Raw genomic sequence first — 23,445 nt, 5'->3', positions numbered from 1 at the left:
GCTCCTGAACTTCAAAGTGTCGGTAAACTTATTCTCCTACTTCACACAGCCTATTGGTCTCATCTCTGTGGGCAGCACTGCCTTCCAGGTCCTACTGGATTCCAGTTGTCACACTGAAGAACTAATTTGAGAATGAAAACTATGATCAGGCTCATCATCACTCTTGAAAGATTACCAGCCCCCTCTCTTTAGTAATTACAAGCTCCATATCCCGGGAAAAGCACTCCAGAGAATAAAATTCCCCTCACATCAGCACCAGACATCTCTGTTCACTGTGGACGCATTTTGATGGTGAGGCATGTTCTAAGTGCAGACTATGCAACAGATACCTGTACTACCTGTATGGTATGGGAATAAGTGATCTCACTGGGCTGTTCTCAGCTTAGTTGTAGGTTGCATTTGTGAACCTAAGTATCTCCTGTAATTTCTCATCACCTCAGTTTCCCTAGGGTAGAATGGGTAGAATTCATTAACATTTGAAAAGCCATCTGAGATCTTGAGATGGAAGATGATGCATAAGTGCAGATCAAAGAGAACTGTACATGTATACCGATAAAAAGGAGAATACCGCAGCTCAGGCTATAGCTTTAAGTACACCATTAGTGTAACCTCAGTAAAATTTATCTGAATGACTAGAGGTTGTGAAGGATGCCCAAGGACATGGGTAAGCTCCTGGGGATCTGAGGGGTGTCTTCAAAGTCTCCTCAGCTATCCTCTCACTTTAGTGGGAATTATCAGTGTCTATGACCTGACAGGACTGGTTTGTAGACATGCAATGTTCTTATAATTTTATTTAACATGTGTTTAAACAAAGCATAAGCACAAAAAGATCCCTGATACAGAAGGAATGATTCAGGAGACCTTTTATCTGTAACAAAATAGTTGAAAGGAAGAGTGGATGATGAAACCATTTTTTGAGGTAGCTGGTAATTTATGGAATGAGATATATACCAACATGAAGAGCATTACAAACATGCCTAGACTAAATACAGGTATAATAATATAATCTTCTGTTTTATTCTCTTATGCAAACAGATATATAAGGAAAGATTCTTTTAAAAAATCACCAGAAAATTCTGCTTTTCCATTACCCTTTTCAGTTCATAGCTCATGATTTCATCCTTCACAAGGAAAAAGACAGGAAAAAAAGATCTGAATGGTTAACAGAATAAAGTCCTTTTCTGACCTGAGTCTTAGAAAACTGGTTTTTTTTTAGATTTCCCACAACAAATGGCATATCCTTTGTCCTGTGACATAAGCCTTTGTTTAAAAGGAAACCTAAAGGGATTATGCCTGTTTTTCTCAAGTAATAGCACTGGGCTGAAAACCTCAGGTATTTAAAGTTGTGTGTTATATCATTCTTCTTTAAGGTTGTAAGAAAATTGCAATTATGTACCCTCACACCTTTTTTATCCACAGACTGAATTTATGAGAAACAGCTGTGATCAAGGTAACTGATTAATGTGGCTTCTAAGGCAAATTCATGACTTAGCATGGATGTATACAACCACAATGATTTTAATCTCAACTTTGCCATCAAACACCTTTATTTCAGCATGCAGGAGAATTAGCCCAATTATCTGGGGTTCCTTTTTCTTTTCTTTTCAGTTGGACTAAATATTAAAAAACTGCTCCAAGAGCCCTAAATGCTTCATCAGCTACAAAGTAGCAAATAGAAATGCTGCAGACTACCCATCAGAATTCACAGATGTTCTTGCACACAAATCTACCCACAACGACCTTGTCTCCCCATCTGCCTCCACTCTGCATTTTGCCTTCTGTAGCTGCCTAGGCAATATACACACCAGGCAGCAATCTTAAGAACTGACAAAACAGAAGCCATTCAGATGGATCTGGTTTGAGACCACACAGTCTATAAAAGAGACTGTGAAGCTCACATACTCCAGGATTGCCCATTAATATTGGTCACCGAGGGAGGGACAGGCTACTGTTTTTGCAAAGTAAATTAGGGATTTTCTTTTTGACATCATGATGTTAAGCTTGGGATGTTTCCAGAAGTGCTGAGGAAAGTGAAAAATGCTCAGATGTCTTGGAAAAACTCTCTAAGCAGTTGGAGGGACTCTTCCTCAGGGGCAGTTTCTTTCAAAGGGTCACCAGATTTCAGCATCCCTATTCTATGCACTGTTACTTTTCATTTCACTAGAAATATTGGTCTCCTGTTTGCATAGGTCTGTTGAGTTACCTGTGTCTCCACCAAATACCTGTGCTCTCCCTGTCCAGTTCTCTCTTGTTAATCTCTGTTTCTCACTCTCCTGGATACCTTTTCATCAGTGCTTGTTTTCCTTCTGTATTCTGACTGTGCTAATGTTCATATTCTATCCTATTTGATATAACACAATCATTTCCTGTCTCCAGCTAGAAACTGTACCCCCTTTCCCCTTGCCATGACATTTCTTCTGCTAGTCCCACCAGGAACAAGATTCTGTTCATGCATCTTCTGGTGGGTACTGCCTCTGCCCACACCCAGAGATCCCATTGCCCTTCTGCCTGGATGCTGGCACCTTGGGAGACGACAGATGGCTCTTTGTCAGAATTTTAGGTGACCTAAAATTGGCAGATATGTATGTGAGCACATCCTTGGCATCAGGACTGAATTGGTAGACAGAATTTTATATACTAGACAACATGTAATGGAGTTAAATTTAAGCACCTATATCCAAAATTGTATTGTTGAAAACTTCTCAGCTGCTACATAAGGACCTCTAAACTGATTACACTTCCAGGTTTTCCAGACTTGAAGATCTGCAGGTATGTGCCTCACTAGTATTTAAATTCAGTTTTGACTTCTGAACAATTCAATACACTTATCAACACAAGCTTAGTAGTCCAGATCTCAGAAAATATAGAAGCATGTGTCCCTTTCTTTCGAATTGCTCAAGGTGTTCCCAGAATTCATCCATAAAATAAGACTAACCACAATGTGGGTGGTCTGGGTTTAATTCTGCCTTCTGAGGAATTCAAGCCAATGTTTCCTGTATCTCAGAAATGAGACTTAAAACCAGATGATAGACCATGTTGGTGTGAGTCAGACCTAGTGATATAATTCTGGGAGCTTCAGAAAGAATTGAAGACATGGACCCTTTCATCCTTACATCTGCATTCTGAATAACTTTATGGCTACAAAATTTAAGTAGCAGTGGTGTTTTCCAGAGATGGGGATTCCAAGTAGTTTTCCCAGTTGCTTGTGCCTCACTGCAATAATACTTTGAATCTACGTAGCTAAAAACATGTAATTTCAAGAATAAGTTGTGCCATCAAAAGTGGCTAACTGGGGATGGCTTCACTTGTCATTCTTCTCCAAGTCCAGAAGTTGAGTAAAGTTTATAGATATGCTGAAAACTTTATGAAGACTGATGGTTTGCATAAAAGGACTCCAGTACAGCCCTTTGTTCACTCTTGTATTTACACAGTTATCTACAAAGCATTTACTTTATTTACAGTGCACATATAAAACAAAGAATCCTTCTGTTTTGGTAGGATTCTGTAGTAGGCTCAACTTATCTGTAGCTTTTCCCCCTGCTTTCCCCCTCATTGTTCCAACCTTTGCCTTATAATACCGTTTCACTCACCAGTATTGGTAGGAGCTAGGATATCTCAATAACAAATTGGTGAAGGACAGAGATTCTGTGATCAGATAAAGAAACTTTATAACCAGTAGTGGTTAATTTTCATATGTTTTAAAAAACAGTTGAATTTTAATTTTAGCCATACCACAGAACAGTTTAAAACAGTCATGCAATAGATAGAATAAGCAGATAGTAAAAGAGAAAGGTTGGCGTGGTTTTTTTAGGTATATGGCTTTTGTGCTACATATTTTGTACCCAGTGTGATTGTTAAACTTCCAAACACACCAAGGTCAAGTCTGAAATTCAGAACAGAGATGAACTTGTTTTTGTCAGGATCAATTTGTGGCAACAGCAGTTTTATCAGCAGGGTGTAGTAACTATGGCAGAGGACTGTCAAACTGCCAGTTGAGTCTCTGGGAAGCCCATTATCAGATAGGGCGATGATTATTACTACAGTCCCATCATCTTGGCTTTGCTGAAATATTCTTGTAGAAACATAAGAAAATAATTTATAGACACAATATAGAGAATTAAAGGACTTGTCTCTGAGACTGTACATTTACAAGAGATCCTCTATCTCCCTCCTCTACCTCCTTCTCTTACTGTTTACAAATGACTGAAAAGAGATGAGCAAAAAGATGAGGGTAATAAAGAAAAACCTAGAGCCTTTCTTCAGTATTAGAGACTGAAAGCTGAGTGGTAAAATCCTGTACATACTGTGCAGAACTCAACCTGAACAGCAAAAGAGGAATCTTCTATAATGCTGGTGAAGTTGTATGAGTTATAACATAGTTGCCAAAGACACTGCATAGTACCTATAAAAGTGTACCAAAAAAATCTTTGACAGGAAAGTAGAGGGAAAGTGTATAAGCCAGTGAACCTAAGGAAGATTGGTGTCCAAAGACAAACAACATAATAGCCAAACAACAAAAAGTATTAGACAAGTGAGAAAAGGAGATAAAGACATTAAATACCAGAAGGGTTGGCCCAGCAGATAAGACATAAGTTCTGCGTTCACAATGGTTTGCTATGACCACACACATGAGCTGCCCACAGAAAGTTCATTCCAAGGTCCTGGCCGAGGTCACTTCCTTATGATTGCACAAGAGGCAGAAATGTTTCACTTTCTGGTATTCTTTTAGCAAACAGCTTTCTTTATAGCAGCCTTGAAAATATGACACAGCAAGGAATGTACATATGAGATGCCTTTGGAAGAGGACTGAGTGCCATGTACTTCATGCATCATTCTCTTCCTCTAGACTTCTGTGTTGCTCACAATCTAGTGGAAAGAGGAAGACGGGGAGTAGCAAAAATTGTACTTTTTTTCTATCTGTCTAAGTTTTATAAATGTCTCCAAATGTCGTTGTCTGCAATATATGTACCAATTTGTAATTAACAAGTCAATAATTGCCTGTTGAATTCAGAGTGACTATATTAGCTTCCATGATGTCACAGTTGCAGATGGAAAAGAATCTCAGTGATTAGCATGAATTTTTACTCCTTTAATTGTGAAGATTTCCTAGTTCAAATTAAAGGCAATATGTAGCAGAAGCCTCCGAAATACTCACTTCCTTGTCTTTTTTTTTTTTTTTCCTTTGAATCACATTACTTGTCACTAACACAGATTTTCAATTCAGTAAAAGCATGGAAATTTAATCTCTCAGAGTCTCCACTTGGCTGAAAATCACATCATTTTCTGATATTAAACAACAATTTCAGGTCAACAGAAACAAAAAGGGTGAAGCTCAAAGTAGCCTCTATTCTTCCTTCTCTTTTTCTTCACAAGATATTTCTCTAATTATTTCTTATGGTTTTAATGTGGCCTTTTTGTTCTGATTATCTGCCCTTTGATGTAACTTGCCTCTATCTCCTTCAGACATTTCCTGTGCTGCAAAGATATATAGCTTTCTGGATAGTCAATTTACTGCCATTACAGTAAACACATCAATCTTTCAGTATTAAATCCTGCAGCTAAATTGCAGGTCTTGTCAGAGATTCTGAAATTCTGTAACTGATGCATCCAAAGGGAGGATCAGGCTCTACTTGATGATTTCTCCCTCTGCTGTTCTTTATTTCAAAGTTCTCGTGTTTGCCAGGTAGGTGAAAGTTCATTAAAAATAACAGAAAAGATGCACATTTCCAACCTTCCCACACAGCATTGCTAGTATGTGTGCACGGAAGGGCATGTATACCAATGTTCCCCTTTTTCCTTCTACTGTAAAAATTGAGAAACTTTAGCAATCATCTTCTTCTCCATCTGACTGTTAAATCAGTTTCATTTTCCTCCTAAAAAGAAGTACTTGCATTGAAATTGGTCATACTAGTCATAAACAGCACAGAAACACAGTTATCACAAAATAAAAAAAAAAAAATAAAAAAAAATAATTTTTTGGTGTGTTTCTCAAATGGCTTTGGTTCATTATTTCATTATTATAAAAGTGAGTTGGGAAAGTTCACTTCTAGTCAAGCCTGTTTTTTAGTTAGAGTTGTTTTCTTTTTTAATTTATTTGACTTGGTAATGCATTCGACAATATAGAGTTTGAAGGGATGTACCTGAGAAAAAGTGCCCGAGGTTGTATTAACCATTTGAGCCACTCCCTCTGCCCCGAACCAGGATGAAAGGTTAGGTAAGGAAAGGATCAGAAACTTATAATCACAGAAAAGTACAGCTAGATCGTGTGATCTCAACTAAAAGAGTTTTTAAATTAATTTTAGTTCAACAGGAATGCTGAAAATATGGGCAGAAGCAGGAAGAAAAGGTCAACTTGACTAATGTAGGCAGAAAAGCATGCATACAATCCCTCAGAGTGTGTACAGATTTTAAGCATCAGCTGAGGTCAGAATACTTTTATGCTCTTGCACTCGGTTACCCCTCAGGACAGAGATAGTGGAAAAGCAGGAGAAAAGACCATATGGGGTGCAGAGGAACCTCATGAATTGAACAGCTGAAAAAAGACCACACCAATGATCCTGCAGGGTCAGCACTGAACACCAGGGGCAAGAGCTGACAAGTACAAGATCACAGCTCTTTGTCCCACAATTTCCATGCTCAGTAACATACTAGCCTCCATAAACAAGACTTATGGCAGAAAGCCAAGATCATCTCTTTTCTTCCTCCTTACTGCTTTAAAGAGAGCTTTTCCATTTGTAAGAAATAACAGAAACAGCAGTAAAGCTTCACCAAAGACAGGCTGGCTCCTGAGTCAAGGGAGTAAGCGAGATAGGTGACCTTGCTTGAGAGGAGCAAGGCATCTATCTGTCTGAGCAAAGGAGTGACAGGGAAGTCTATTCAGACTTTGCCAAAACCCTGGATACTTATGGCTACAGTGCGCCTCTCGAGCCCTTCATCTTAACCCACGCCCATATATGAAGACCGACCCCAGATTTAGTGGCAAACAATATTGTATAACAGCATTAAAGCAATGTGCTGTCAAGTGTCCCAGTCAATTAAGTCCAATGTTTGCAGTTCTCCTGGCAACCTAATCCTAGGGTGTGTGGATATTTCAGTTTTTCCATACTGTAAAATAAAACAAGGGCAAGGAACAAGCTTGAGCACTGGCCTGTTGATCATCCACACTGTTTAATTGCTAGCATGCTTCCAGGCTGCTTTGGTTTATGCCAGTTCTTTGGAAAGAGGTGCCTAAGCCTGGCTTGAGGGATAGCCCGTGCAGGGATCAATTCCAGTAGGCAGTGTTAGACTCCATGGCACCAGGTTTTGTTCCCTCCAGCCTCAACAGTCAACCAACATTATTCCAGCTTTACATATCCTAAGATGCCTCATGCTGTACCCTACAGCAAGCAGTACATGAAAACATAAATAAAAACATTGTAGATTTTGTGTATGAAAGCATCATTCTGATAAGACCCCAGAAAAATACCCAGCTTTTTTTCGGATGCTTTGTACCGGAACATACAAAAAAACCCAAACCTGAAAAGAGCTATGTTCTAGTCCAAGGATACCTTTCAGGGTTTATAGGCCAACAAACATCACATAGCATAACTGTGGCTAGGCTGGGCCACCCACTCTCAGGGTCAGAAAATTGCTCCAGTCTCATTTAGCAACAGTGATGTAGGGATTTCATCTCCAAAAAAACTCAGTGGTTCTACAGAGCATTATGGCAATAAAAAGGCTAAACCGCAGCTAAATTTTCACATAAAGAAAAACAAGGGAAAGGGATGCTCTTCTTTTCCATTATGCCACAGGAGCAGCACCACGATCTTATCTACAAAACGCTGAGGAGCTCAAGGGAAGGAAAAATCCAGTGCTGTCTGTCATTGCTCCACAGGCAGGCAGTGTGTGCAGGTCAGTGCAGCAACAGCTCACTTCTGTTCAAGCAGATGGAGTGAGCAACAGAAGATGAACACATTCCTCTAGTAAGCCTCCGAACACTATGACCTGCCCTAGTAGCTTGAAATCAAGGTGGCTTTAACTTAAACTGAGGTGTGACTTTCTGGAGAAGAAAAATGAACCCTCACAACATGTATACTGTAAACATCAATCCCCTGATATGCACCTACGTGCCCATATCTCCAAAGCCAGTGCTTTGCCAGACTTCTCCCATGTGCTGCCCTGTATTTTGTTTGCTCAGAAACCTCAGGTTTCTATCATGGACACACAGATTTTAATTACTTTTTAAAAAAATTTTCCTTATATGTGGACTGGTACCAAAAATAATTCAAGTAAATTCCAGCGAGAGTTAATTTTCCCTAGAACTCTGACTTGGCTGAAACTCATGGTGTGTGAGTAGAAATCATAGCTCTCGGCAGCCAGGCTGCTTCATTATCATAACACAGATCTAAACCCATGCAGCCCTCTTGTGTGTTCTCTACCATACAGCACTGTGTCCTCGCATGGCTATTGTTATTAATGGTCTTGTTATTCTGACTTTTAACTGCATCTCAGTACAGATGAGTTCAAAGGTCTCAATTAGGATTGGGGACCAGTACGCTGGGGCATACATAGAAATCCTCACACACATATAAGTCCCTTGGCTCTTGCCCCAAAAGCTTATTATTATAATTAAGATTTATATTATAAAGGCAGTTAGAGGTGCCAAAAGAAATTGAAGCCCATTATGTCATAAGTACATCTACTGCATAAATACATAGTAAAAAGCAGTTCTTGCCTTGAACGACATGCAATCGTGAGCTTCAAGCAACTGCTAAACCTGCAACTGCAAGTTTAGCAACAAACTGAGACACACCCAATTTAGGTAAGAGATTAGCGCCATTACTATCAGCTGTGTTACTTACTCTTGCCTCCACACTGGGCTGAATCGTGCATTCCCTTTGACAGATAGCAAAATCACAGGGAGAAGGACTGAGGATATGTTTTCCTATCAGATATTCTATAAAGGATGGTACAATATGATGGTTTCATTACTGACTTGGTTTCAGCTCTTTTCATTGGAGAATTTCCATCCTCTGTTATGTTTTTAGTACTTATTTCTTTCATATTTCCCTCTTGTCCCTACACAATCACCCCTTAGCTGAGGAATTTCCAACTTTGTTGTTATGTAGGGATCATGCTGAAGTGGCAGGAAGGTTGGAATTTCATTTGCTAAATACAAATCATGGGATCTATTCCAATGACATTAAGGCTTCTGAGATACCACCAAGATCTGCCCATTGCCTGAACTCTCAGTTTATTTTATCTCTTTCTTCTCCCTCCTCAAGTCAGTAGTTTCTTACAGATAGCAACTTATCATAGTCTAGAGATCTGGCCATTCAAAAATATATGAGCCCGTAAATAAAGGAAAAGTGGTTTGCTGAGTTCATATCTCCTGGTTAGGACAAAAATTAATGATTCCTGTGCCATTCACATACAGGTGATAGCAGGGAATTGTTCTTAAAACTAATTTCCCCAGAAAATCTGAGGAAAAGGTTAAGGTATTCAGCCACAAAGGGAGTGAAAGGAGAGGCAAATGGACTGTGCTAGAAGGTTGTGAATTTACTTTTTGTGGAGGATAACTAGACTTTGTTTATTTAAAATGACTTTTTGGAGGACTTTTGCTTAATCTCACATGCTTAAGGTATACAAGAGTCCAAGGCAGCACTCTACACAGTGCTTTCCTTCAGTATGCTTACCTGATTTTACAGTTGTAGCAGTAACATGAGTTGCTTGGTCAGAATGCATCTTTGATTATCGTTCCATGCTTAAAAAACCAGATGCGAACACTGCCGACAATGAACACTATATACAAGTATATACAAGGAATATAAACACAAGGCACACCAAAAAGATAACCTGCTCTCTGCACCAATGTCCTCTAAGTATTATGTCAAGTTGAAGTTCAGTATTTAGACTCTTTACAGAAAAGGGCCTCACTCCTTATTGCAATACCTGCTTTATTGACCCTGGCAGAGAACTAGCAGCAAGGGGTCACACACCCTCACTCGCTTATCAGTGTGGTGAGGGTCAGAGAAATCAGCCTCCTTGGCAAGGAGTTGTCTTAAATGAGCTGGTGGCAAAAGCATAAGAGAGACTTCTGCACTCACTCTGATCAAGGCACAGGAAGAACAGAAATATTATTTTCATCTTTTAAAATTCATAGCCCTGACTGCAGGGTTTTGCTGTCCCCAGCAGTCTGCTGAAAATGTTTCTCTCCATAATCACATGCATGAACAGAGGTTCCAGCCCTGCTCTTCTGACCCACTAATAAGGGTTCTGTCCCAGAAGGTTACAGGGTATCTTTGACAAATGCTTTTTGTTCAACTTAGTGCTTTTTCATTCAGCTTATTCAGTCTTGTATAGAATCCCTGATTATTCTTTGAGTGACCAGAAGACAGATCCTTTTACATGGTAAAAGCACTTTCACAGAAAGTGCAGGTTCCCAAACTTGACCAACCATAGGGTAAAATGCAAACTGAAAGATCAGAGATTTAATGAAAGGCTCACCCAATAGATAGCTAATGACTGAGGCTGGCTATATTGTTCATTTTTACCTAGAAAATTCAGGAATGGAGATTTTAATTCAGATTATATTTGACAATAATTCACAGAAATATAACAGGAAATACTTGAATGTAGAGAAGGAAATTTAAGTACCCTGTCCTTTCAACACAGTTGTAATTTCTCACCATAACAGTAGATTTCCATCTCCTGTATCACCTGACAGCAGAGTAGAAAATTCAGATTTCATCTTTAGATCATCTCTCCATCATTTCATTCACCTAGCCATAAGTCCCTCCACACAAGGCACCCAGACTTTTGGTGCTAGTACAGTTAAAAGGTTTAGTCATGGTCTGGATTAAGGACTATCATCTATAATTCCAGCTGACCTGCTCAGTGTAAGCCCTGACAGTGGGCCATACCCACTGAGAAGCTTAAGAATAGAATGAATTTTTAAAAACAGACCAAGTAAACTGAACACGGCATTGAAAACAGAATTTCTTCCCTAGTCATGAGAGATAAGGTAATATTTTGTATTTGAGAATGTGTCACTGTATTTACTATGCTTCTGAAAATCCTGAATTTGCTGGTGGTATGGAAAGTATTTGTAATGGAACAAAATACGATGAAATAAGACATTTATTCTCTCTTCCAGAAACCTGATATTCACCAATACATTTTTTTAAATGTATAATCAAAAGGGTATTAATTACAAAGAAACATTTAATATACTACAATTTTTCTGTCTGCTGCCAGCACCTCTATTATATTCAGTCTCTTATGTGCCTGCAGCCACAGGCATGTCAATACTACACACCGAAGGAAAAAACAAATTCATGTCTTATTAAATTTGCAACTGTAGCCGCACCCATTTCACACCTGAATTTCTCATCCTCCAGGCAGATTTCACTTACTCAATTTCAAATAAAACACACTATGTAAAAGACTGTTTTATCATTTAGGCTTTTAAAGACAGTCTTTCCTTCTCCTTTAAAAAATTGTATTTGGGTGGTAAATGGGGGATCATCAGAGCATAAACCACTCTCTTTCTTTCAGACTTAAAATCATAAGAATATGGTGTATAATATAAAGCTCAGGTTGCATAGTCTGCTTTTTCCTATAATGACAATCCAGAAAAGTTCAGCAGCTTCACATATTTTATTGTCATGTACATTTAAAAGTGAAATGAACCACTTTGTCTTTTTAATTACTTAACTTTTTGCCATACTCTAGTTAGACAAATCCACAAAACTGACACTTTCTTCCTTCTGTTTCAGTGCATACAGGTGAGACCTGAACCACCTGATATTACAATTTATTTATATGACAAGACACTCAAATTCATAAAAGAAAAGCAATAGTAGGAAAAAAAGAAAGTAAGTACTTGGATAAGCATAAATGCAGTTAACAATTGCACTTTTAATTGATGGGATACAGGACTCTCTACCTCTTTTTCAGTTATTCACTGGGAGATAAGAGAGTTTTAATAAGGGACACTGAGAAGTTTCCTGCTTTCTAGGACATCCTGGAGTTTTCTAATCAGCTGGCTACTGGATGGGGATGCAAGGAACTTCATTGCCCTTTCCACTGCTTGTGCAGAGCCTGACCAGAGAGCCCTCTTCAGAAAAAACCCACACAATGTGGCCATGCAGGTGGATATGTTTGAAGAACATGCAGTCTGTGAGTCTCAGCAAAGCTCAGGTGCCTACTGTCTCAATATTGCCAACAAAACCATTCTCACAGAAACACTTCTATGTGCAGGGGTGTTACTGAGGAAACTTTAAACACTTCTTACTTTGGGAATCTTTAGAGCCAGATGGTATTTTAGTAGAGGTTTTGGAAATGAAAGTACTAAGTTTAAGAACTTGCACATACAGCAAAGTCACTTCCATGTGAATATAATCCTCTTGCTAATTGATAGATGTGGACCTGATGGAAGGTAGATTGTTTTTATCTCATTATGAGGAACACTGGTCATCCTTAGGAAAGGAGAATAGTCAGTATGTGCAAAGCTGCCTGTTATCTTGAACAAAGACATTGAATAGGGCTATGATATGTGGGAACCCATATATCATAGGAAGGCACCATACCAGCCACTAGCTCTTTCCCATTGAATTAATAATTTCTATAACTCTTTTGAAGGGTTGCATGCTGAGGCAATATAACTCCCTTAGATATTTTTCAGATACACTGATGTTTAGCAGAGTCATCATTTTTCCAGGATGATGTAATATTTTTGTAATCTATATCTCTGGGAGGACCAGTTTCTTATACAAAATACAATGCATTTCTGAAATCCTCAGGAAGGGGAACACAATGAGAGATCAGAATGTAAAGTGGGATCTGCAGAATTTCCACTGTAGATACTTTATATGGCTTTAATTGAATACCTTTAGGCTTTTAATCATGAATTAAAATCACTGACATGATTGCAATTAGACTACATGCCATTGGAGATTTTGGTCTTGTGTTACCTCAACTTTATAGTGAAAATGATGCCCAGTTGTCACTGTGAGAGCTGGTGAAAAGGTTTTGAGAGCTAATTCTTGTTTGCAAAGTGCTGTCTAAATGCCAAATAATAATGGAAGTTACCACAGTCTGACTAGTCTCTTTATTCTTTACATCACTATCTTATATTTAGTTACTTGTTAGTGTTCTCATGCTTCCTTTTCCTTTTCCTGAGACGTCATTATAAAGCAACTGTTCAAAGCCAAAGTATTGCTCACAGATCCTGAGCAAGCCTAGCAAGTGGAAGAACAGTTCAGGTCTCTGTTTTTCCCATTTTCTTTTAAGGCTATCTGCATTCGATATATGCTGGTCTCTTCTTTTTGTCTGTGTGTCATGTGCAAGCATTTTAAAGCATAAACCAGAAGGACATTGCCTGAGCTACTAGGAGGGAATGGAGGAAATCCTATACTGGAGGAACAATTACAGGAAGCTGACACAGTCATTAAGATGTTTAGAAGAATCAACTGAGATGAAAGTGGTTTTGGTATGGTGCCAAGTTAGAGAAGGAAATGACTTGTACACAGAGATGTATTTCAAAAAATAAACGTTAAAAAAAAAAAAAGCAGCAGCTTAAAAATGGCTATGTTAGCATTTAGCTGAAAACAATCTTGCAACTTTGAGACAGTCTGTTGCCTATTCACCTGCTGTAAAGGAGGTGTACAGAAGCCAGAGGTTACATCTTTCCAGGGAGGGATTCCCTCAGAACTGAGGATACTCCAAGAGGGAAAAGAGCTGTCAAAACCTTGTACCCATCCTCATATGTCCTGACTGTGAAAATGGATGTGACTGAATTGCATTGTATTCAAACTCTATCCAAGTGGCCCATTAGGAGTTTTTAGTGTCTAGAATAAATTCATGTTGCCTGAAAGTTTTACCCGTAATCTGTACTGGTCTGAGAAATGGAAAGACACATGTGGCTTCATTCCTCACCTTCAAAGGTTTTTTAAACTGTGGTTCTTCTCCCTGCTTTCCCAGATCTAGTTCAGTAAAAAGACCTTGAATTTACATAATCTCAGTAGAGATCTTCAATTTAAAAGACAAAATTTTCATGCTTATGAGGCATATTCATATTCCTGTGCTGATGGAAATGCTGGATAGAAAGTTCCATCATCAAAAAAGAATTTATCATATTCTCCTTGCACATGTGACAGGCCTCCATTTGCTCCATCTCTACACAGTGACTGAGTGTACACAGTGGACAAGCACGCAAATGAACATCAGGAAGCACAAGGTCTTGATACTCTGGCAATTAGACTGGAATCACTCTCGTGAGGTCTGAAAAATCTTTCTTGTTGTAAGAAGGAATATGTTACAAAAAGTTTTGAGATTGAAAACTGTATCTGGGGTTGAAAGGGAAATGAAGCAGAATGACTGGCTGAAAAGAAGGTGGCATAGGAGTAGAAGTACCTGGTTGTTTATGAACATAAAATTAGAAAACACTGTATGGAAAACTGATGTGTTAATAGCTGGAGATGCTGGGATCCCATCAAGAGCCGGGATGTGGGAGGACCATTGGGATGAGCCTATCTAGAAAGCTGAGATGAGGAAGAAAAAAGCAAAAAAAGTGGAACAGATTCTGGTCAGTGAGATTAAGCTGCTAAACAAGATTACTATGACAGAAGTGAAATAGCAGATGAATAGACAGAGCCAAAACATGGTATAAGGAAAAGGGTGGAGAAAGGGATAGATTGAGGAGGGAAAGAGAAGTAAGTGGGAAAACAAGCAAAAGAGTCAGTCCTAGCTAAAAATCAGTCTGTTCCATAATCTTCATTGGAGCTTTACTGCTGTCAGCCCTGCTGTCAGAAAATATCTGTTAGACCTGCAAGCAAAATGTCAGCCTAGTACTGTCATTAACAATGTCTGCATTGGAGGACTCATGTATAAATTCATAGGAAATAAATGTTAAGATACCATTGATTCCCAAATGCTCAAAAAGGAATCCACTCTTGGTTTGATGACAGGAAAAGACAGAAAATGTCTAATCACTGTTAAAGTTCATGGCTTCTATTACAAATTCACCTTTTTTTAACTTCGTGTCACAAGTGCTTGTTATCTCTCTTTTAGGATGGAAATCTTTTCCATTCTATTGTTTCTTACACTACAGTATTTAAATTCTAAAAACAAGTAACTGTTTGATAATATTTAAAAGCTAAACAGATTTAGCCATTTCGGTTTCTCAGTTTTCAAATGGCAAATAATTTTTGTTACTATCATTTACACAAAGCCTCTGGTGATAGCAATTGCGTGTAATGTTAGTGTTGTTTTATTGAACTAACCCAGTTCTTTGGTTAGTTAAGACACTTACATCCTAGATAAATCCATGCCATTATTAAATAATTATTTGAAAGATTTAGGAGATCATTCAGGTAACAGAAGTGTGTTTCACTGCTAGGTCCCTAATAATTTGCCATTGTTAATTGAGCCCAAGGGGTCACAAAGATACACCAGACCTGCGTATGAGTTTTTAACTGAGCTCAGGATTCTGTACTTCTATGGTTGTCAATGAGCATGATGTTTATCCTTTTATTTGACCCTAAAAGAAGCATTAGACTTTTAGTGCATGACCACTCCTAGGAGTCACATCACTTCAGTAATATCTTTTACCATATAATATTTACATGCCCAAATGTTCAGCATCATTTTCCTTCATTTTGTCTCGAAGTAGCAAGAAAATTCTTAGGAGAGCTTTATCAGGAATTACTTCTGTTTTAACTTTCATAATATATGTGTGTGCCATTATATTATAGTTCTCTTTATGGTCATAATTATGCAGTTTATCTAGATATATGTACAGTTTATAGATAAATTGTCTATTAGATCATGACTAAGGTCACGATATGGACCCAGTTCTTCAGTTTATTATATGAAACAGTTCTCAGGATGTTCTTATCTTTTCCCTCTGACAAGAAAGCCATATTATCTGGCATTTCTCAAAGGCAGGTAAGACAACTAACCACACGTATGTCTTTCATACTGAAAACTGTACAATTCTTACTTTTGATATATGAAAAAGGTCATGTCAGTCATTGGCACTTAATTTTCAGTTTCTTCTCTACACTTTATTTCTCCAGCCACAGATCTGTCCAGAGGAACTATCTAATCTCATCATTAAACTTAGTGCTATATATTTATGTGCATTTTCCCCCGTTTAGGGTTTGTGACATAACAATGAGTAAATTGTGCACTACCTGCTTAGCCCACACGGACTAGTTTTTATTTAGAAGCTAAGCTTTTGAAGTCTCCTGCTTAACTGTATTAATGTCAATTCAGCAACGTTTGTGGCTATTTCAGTTTTCCCTCTTTTAAAAATAGGAAACGATGCAACTTTTATGTCTTTCACATTAAAATAATACTTGAGTATTAAGCAAGAAATTCCAGATGTATCTGTATCATTCCAGTTAAACAACTAGAGTATACTCTCTGTGAAGCAAAGTACTACTTTTTGAAGAAAGGTTGGATTTTTGTGTGTTTGGGGATATACAATGCACAGTTATATGATTTCAAATATTAAGATATGCAAGTGAAGTTTTTTTCTAACTAGACATTTCTCATGATATCTGTTCTGTGTTCCTTATATTTTGCTTTCTTTATCTATCCAGTTTTGGCTCTTGGAACTGCAAAGACAGAGGTTTATGTATTTCCCTGTAAAGCCCTGCTGTTTGAAATGAGAGAGCATTTTCTAAAAACCAACATGTTGCTTGCAGTAAATGTGAGCTGTCATGTATCATAGTGGGATATAATTTAGTAAATACAGGGGGTTTATCAGTGACTATCACGTGAATAATAAGGCCAGGTCATTTTAATATCCTTCTCTATGAAACCAACACACATAATGTCAAGGAATACGTCATTCACCCAAAAGATTCATTCAAGCACAGGCCAGTAGGGCAACAAAGACTGGTACTATTCAGGAGGCAAAAGAGAAAGCCTCAGGCATACCCCAGTCATGACACAGTTCAGAAGGCTATGCCATGGTCAGAGAGCTCTGCAGAGAGAACTCTGTGCCCTCTGCCCATCAAAAAGTAGCAGAAGTATAAGAAATTTTTGAATTCAGGAAAAGCATATTGCAAGAAATGTTATTTGGAGTTGATTAAAGGAAGAAGCAGCTGGGAGTGGGTGGGGGGTAGAGAGCTCGCTGTTGTGTTGTTATTTTCAAAAGACAGTTGTATCTCCTCACACAGCCATAGTATTCCTCTATGAGCAGAGTAAATCTGGACTAAAAGCTGAAGAAAGATGCAAGAGATCAAGAGTATCCACAGAGAAATCCCTGAAGCACCCCTTGATCAACCACACTTCTGCATTCCAATAGCTCACACAGTATACAGTGCGCTGCCCCTACAACAAACAGGAGATGCTAATGGTTTGAGAGCGATACCTGAGATGGCAACAAAGCAATAGCCAACACAAAGAACAGCAAGAAAACCTTGGTTTTGTCTGTCTATGGCTTTCTGAAGGAATATGTCCCATCCTAATCAGGTTTGATAGCCCTAAATCGTCTTCTATCCTTTCTCTTGAGAAATGGCTTAAACTGTAGAAAAAGCTCCTTCTTTCAGTTGACTGCTTGCTAATCATCATACCTTCCCTGGGGGGGAGAATGAGTTAAAATATCTCTTGCAGTGATTTGGACATTTTTTACTTTATGAGACAGTTCAAAAAACAGGCTGTGCAGTGTCATGGAGTGCATGCTTTCTTGTGATGGTATTCTATTTTGGATTAAACACTGAAATTAACATTAAATGCAAGAGTAAAGGCAAACTCCTATGGGTTTGAACACTAACTGAGCAAAAAGCAAAAGCTAATTTCCAGCCCCTGTTTTGGGCAATATTTTGTGTAAAACTCTGAAATCTTATCTGAATTCTATGCATCTGTATACATTATTGATAAATGCTGTTTAATCACTGTCTTAATTACATGAGGCACTTAAATCCCATCAGTGAACAAAGCACCTCATGTCTGTATTTTAGAAATCAATGCTTTGCAATGTGAGTGATGTGAAGTACAAAAGAGAAAGATACCTTACTTTGATGCTGTCAGTTTACCAGATAATAAATTATCAAAACATGGAACCAGTCCATGATATGATATTGGAGGTTCATTTTTTGAACCTAATTACTCTAGACAAGCAGTGGTAGAAACATGAGTGCCTGTAGAATGCAACTGCTCTTATGGTTCAGTCAACAGCCAAACTGAGTTTTGTGGATCAGTATTCTGTACTTAAAAGTGCAGGGAGATACTGTAATGCCCAGGTCTTTCTGCAGATATAACTCTCTCTCTAATTTTATACTGCAGGGTTAACACACAGTGATATTTTGCACTTATCATCTACTTAACCCTTTATTCTCCTTGGGAATTAGGACTTCCTCATATTCAAAGTCCTCCAATAGCTGGAAGGTTATCTAGACTTTTGGACTCCATGATTACATATTACTAAAAAGGAAATTAATTCTACAGACATTGAGATTTTGTTCAAGGAACAACACATGAACTAGCTTTAAATATTTCAGAAACTCTAGTTCAGAAACTTGCAGTAAAACTAATGAGAAAAATTAACTCAAACTATCTCAAATACACAGGTATTTTTTCACTGAATGAGTTAAATTAAGCTTTCAATTTAGTTCTCAGTAGTTTATTGAGAAAACTATATTAAATTATTTACTTACCTAGAGGAGAAGCAGAATTTGGACATCCACAGATCAAAAAACAGAATGATTGCTCCAAAAAATAACCATCAAAATAAAAGGAGACTGAAAGTTTTCAACAGAACTATATTGTCGGCCTGTCTTTCTTCCATTTAGAAATCTTAAGTAGGAACTTTCTTGCCATGTACTCCATTAATCAATGATTCTGCAAATAAACATCTCCTTATTTTGTAAAGCTATGATATGATTTGTTCCAGCTAGCATCAGCCTCAACAGAGCTGTTGCTAGTGTTATTACAGCAGAAGCTGCCACATCAGAAATGAGAAAACAAGACTTCCAGTTCACATAGGACCAGCACGATGAGCTTTGAAGCACCAGCTAACACAGCTGGATACCCCAGGATATACAAAGTAACCCTAATAACAATGCATTGTAGATAGCTGGAACTGCAATTCTTTTTACATTCTTATAAATATAAATCAGAATTATAAGTCAAGTAACTTTCCATAAAGGATGATTAACATACTTCAAGTAACATACTTCAACAACGTTCATATTAATATTGAAGATGGAATTATTTTTACATTATCACTGATGAAGTAATTGCTTTTTACAGTAACATCAGCAACAACTGTATCTTTTACTTAACTGTAGCACTTAATGGGATGAATTATGGCCATAGCCCTTGTACTGTGATTAAAATACTCCATTAAAAAAAAAAAAAACAAACGTGAAGTAAGATTACCAGAACTGTAAAAAAGCCGATATTGTAGAATTTCTGTTCCGCCCTCCACAGCTTAAAGGCTGATGTTGTCCTAAAAGAACAAGCTGGGAGAGTCAAAAGTTCATTATTACAATTTCTTCCCCTGATCTACAGTTTTGACTGGCACTGGGCAGGAGAACTGGGCAAAGAACTTAAATTCTCAGAAGACAGGAAAAGTTCTCCTGAGTGTTGCAGTCTTTTTGACAGTTTCCTACCTCTTATATAGGGTCACCGCTACTCTTTTGTCTAAGTTTTTAGCCACTAAAATTATAAGTACCCTACACAACTTAGAAAAGATTCTTCAGTGCAAAATGTTAATATAAACTAATCTTGGCTGCTTGAAACTTCTAACAACTTCACCTCAGGTACTAAAATCAGAGGCCTAAAGCAAGATTTGTCCCACCTAACTCAGATGCCTAAAGTAGGAGTTCAGATTCCTTAGAGTCATTAGAGAGACAGTCATATACTGAGGTATTTATGGTGCTGTGGTGGGAGACCTTGCAGGACCCCTCATTCTTCACTGACTTCAGAAAGCACAGAGCACCTTCACTCCCACCACAGGTAATTCAATTGCCTGAACTTAGTTGAGCTGGATTTGTATCTTAGTTCTGCACTGAACAAAAGGAGGGTTTTTTTTACATAAGTATCCCATACGATATTAAATAGGTACAGATAAAAAACATGTAGAAGGAAATATATTATCACTGAAATGCACTAGAACATGCCCACCAAATTTCAGACTTTGTAATTTGTTTATTTGCAGCTATCTTCCTTGCCAAAGTTGGTATATTCATTTAAGGAGTTAAACACGAGACTTTGGTCTACTTTGCTAGTAAGGAAGGAAAGAACGTCTCTTTGAAAAAGTTTTTCATGCCCTTCTCTCATGTATAGAGACATGTGCATTTCAGTTGCTGTTGTTATATTTTCCAGTCTTAACATCCCCTTGAGTAATTATTACCACATAATTAAGAAAATATTTAGAATGGAAAAGTCATTTGTTAAAGAGTTGCGCTCTAAACCAGTGGTATAGTCCTGTGCTTTGACTGATAACCTTTCCCCTGACAGCTTGCTGGGATCTGATGACTGTTTAAGTTCACTCACTACTGATTCTTGAGCTGAGTTTTCTGTGACCTGACCTTTCAAGTAGTGTATTTTCTTGCTGAAACAAACACATTTTGATAGGTCAGTAAGGGCCGGCTTGACACTCCTTAAGGCACAGAAGACATATTTACTTAGTTTAGAGCACAGAGACATTTTCCAGTATTTTTCTTCACATTTTGATGGTCTCTGTATATTTATTGTGTGTGTTAAGGAAACTAATGTTGTAAAAATCAGTCAAAAATACTAATAGCAAAAATACTGGATTAAATTAGAGAAAGAATAAAATATACCACATTTCTTTCAGAAATCAGAGAGTTTAAGTAAAAATCTCCACTGTGCAGAGCATTGGTGTGTAGAAGACTATATTGAATATATTGCATTTATTCCCAAATAAAAATATTTAGAATAATGGTAAAAAGAAAAAAAAAGAAAAAAAAAGAAAGACACAGAAAGGTAGCTCCATAATGGGAAACTGTTAAATTAAAAATAATCACATAAAGAAAGTTAAGGATTCATTCAGTTTAGCTATTCTTTCCATCTTTAATAAACATACAATGCTGCATGAAAGTGGCTTGTACTGACAAGGGCTTAAGGTATTGAATTCCTCTTCCCTGACTGTTATTCACCTCTTTTTAATACTTCAGTTATACCCTCAGCTTTACACTTCTTATCATTTTGAAAGCTCTGCAGGACTCCATTGTACTTTGCATGCCTACTACTGTCAAGCAGAATTTTGCTTTCATTCTGTTCCGGTTTTCCTCCTCTGAATTTATTCTACATTCTTGACAGACATTTCTGCTTTTTTTTTTTTTTAAATGTGATACCTTTTGTAAAGACTAATCTCCCTAGGACCCTTTTGTGAATGTTTCATGAATGCCTAGCATATATCAGGAGTTAGCATTATTTTTTTTTTAAATCCAGAGTAAATATTCTGAAGTTGTGTGCTGTGACTGATACCTTACACATTTAATAACACTGTAATAATAGAACTGGACAAAGAGAACAGACTGATTTGCAAGGGATCCATAATCTGTAGCACTGCATAGCATGGAGAAGCTTAGTAGGATTTCAGCAAGGATTGAACAAACAAGATTTGAAATTCCTGAATTTTAATTTAATTTGAAATTAAAGGGATTTGAAATTTCATGTTGCCAATTCAGAAGGGAGTACAACAAGGAGAATGATCTGAAGTGCTGCTGGGCATTAATGAGAGTCTAAAAATCATAACTGCTAATAGAAATGTTTTGAAACATCAAGAAAAATCACTGCTTGCAGCTGTATATATTCTGTATTCTAAAAGTGAACTGTCTGTATTAAAATAAGTAGAAAATAATAAAGCAACTATTATCAATACATAATATATAACAATAGTATGACATCATCCACAGTACCAACTTCAATTTCAGCCATGTCATTATCTTGTAACAGTAATTGACACAGCAGAGTTTGGACTAGGTAACAACAATTACTAGGAAAAATAGGAAAAAATTTGATATTTTCTTAGGAAGGAATGGGGGTGTTACAATTCTACAAATTAATGACTAGCTGTCAATTGTGAAAGCAGGCCTACTTCTTTCATTTATCCTCCAAAATCAAGAATCACAGACAATTGCTGATACTGTCAGACATCTCATTTAAAGCTGAGAGATGTAAGTAAGTTGTTTTTTTTACATAATATGTAATTAATTCTTTGGACCATTGTTTCAAATTCATAGCAAAGCCAAACATTGAATAGGATTTTTTAAAGCATTAGACAATTAAAGAGCTAAAGAAACTTATTTGATTATATATTTTAATGAAACATAATACACACAAAAGAACTTTATTAAAATTGTAATATAATTCTTTCAAAAACGTTGGAGAATGCAAATATTAAAATTGCCTGTACAACATTAATTCAGGCTTTTATGCATTTGATTATGATACAGTCTTAAATGATCACATCCTTTTTTCCCACAGGACTTATGCCTCATTTCAGCCATGCAACAGGGGCATGTCCAGGCAGAGTCAAGTTTATCTGCCTACGCATCCACAAAATCAAGTGTAAAAATCCTAACCCTAACAAAAATAAAAAACCTCTGGTTCAGAAGCTGTACAGTCATGTTATCAAAGTACTGCTTTTGATTTTATTTGCCTCCTGCAAGAAGGCTGTGTGGCTTCCCTACCGCAGCTGGCTTGCTTCTGGCCAGGGGAATGCAACTGTGGTATGCAGGGCTGTCTGCAGCTGGCCACATAGGTTTGCCAGTAGTTATATCTTGCCAGAGCACTTGTACTTCATTAGCAGATACAGATTTCTAATTCTGAGAATATTAAACTCAGCAGTGGTCTTAAGCAACTTACATTTTCCACTCTTTTAATTCATTCAAGACAAAATGGAGCTCTGCATTGCAGACTGTTTCACCGAGTGACTGATTACTCCAGCACAAAGTTTTTTGTGTCTCTGAACACCTACCCTTCACCCTCCAATGCTTTTCTGGTTTTAAAACAGTCCCAAGACAATTATATCTGTGAATATGCAGCTTTCAAACCCCTGGTTGTTACCACAGGGAGGACAGAAACCTGGCTGTCAATATTGCGATGAATAACATTCAGAAAAGGATGATCTCCACTGTTCTCCCTTCTTACTCTTGTGTTTCTGATGTAAAAATAATTTGAATGGGATGTGGTAGACGTGAAAGTGCTCCATACTGCCACCAGTGCCTGCGAGTATTCCTATGTCCTGTAATATAAAGTATCCAACTAACACCAATGTATAAATAAAGTGGGCAAATTTTTCATATTAAAAAAAAACTCTTTAACATTTGTCTTATTGAAACTGCATGTTGAAAATCCTTGAAAAAAATTGGTCATTTAACCATTTTACACATTAATGTAATTTGCAATCCATCTCAACTATCAGCAACAACAACAACAACATCAGAGGAACATTTTCAAATGCTTCCACAATGTTTAGAC

The sequence above is a fragment of the Myiozetetes cayanensis genome, unplaced genomic scaffold (genome assembly GCF_022539395.1).
Source record: "Myiozetetes cayanensis isolate MyiCay16 unplaced genomic scaffold, myiCay2020 scf3, whole genome shotgun sequence".
Classification (NCBI taxonomy): Eukaryota; Metazoa; Chordata; class Aves; order Passeriformes; family Tyrannidae; genus Myiozetetes; species Myiozetetes cayanensis.
Note: the sequence above shows the minus strand (reverse complement) of the source record.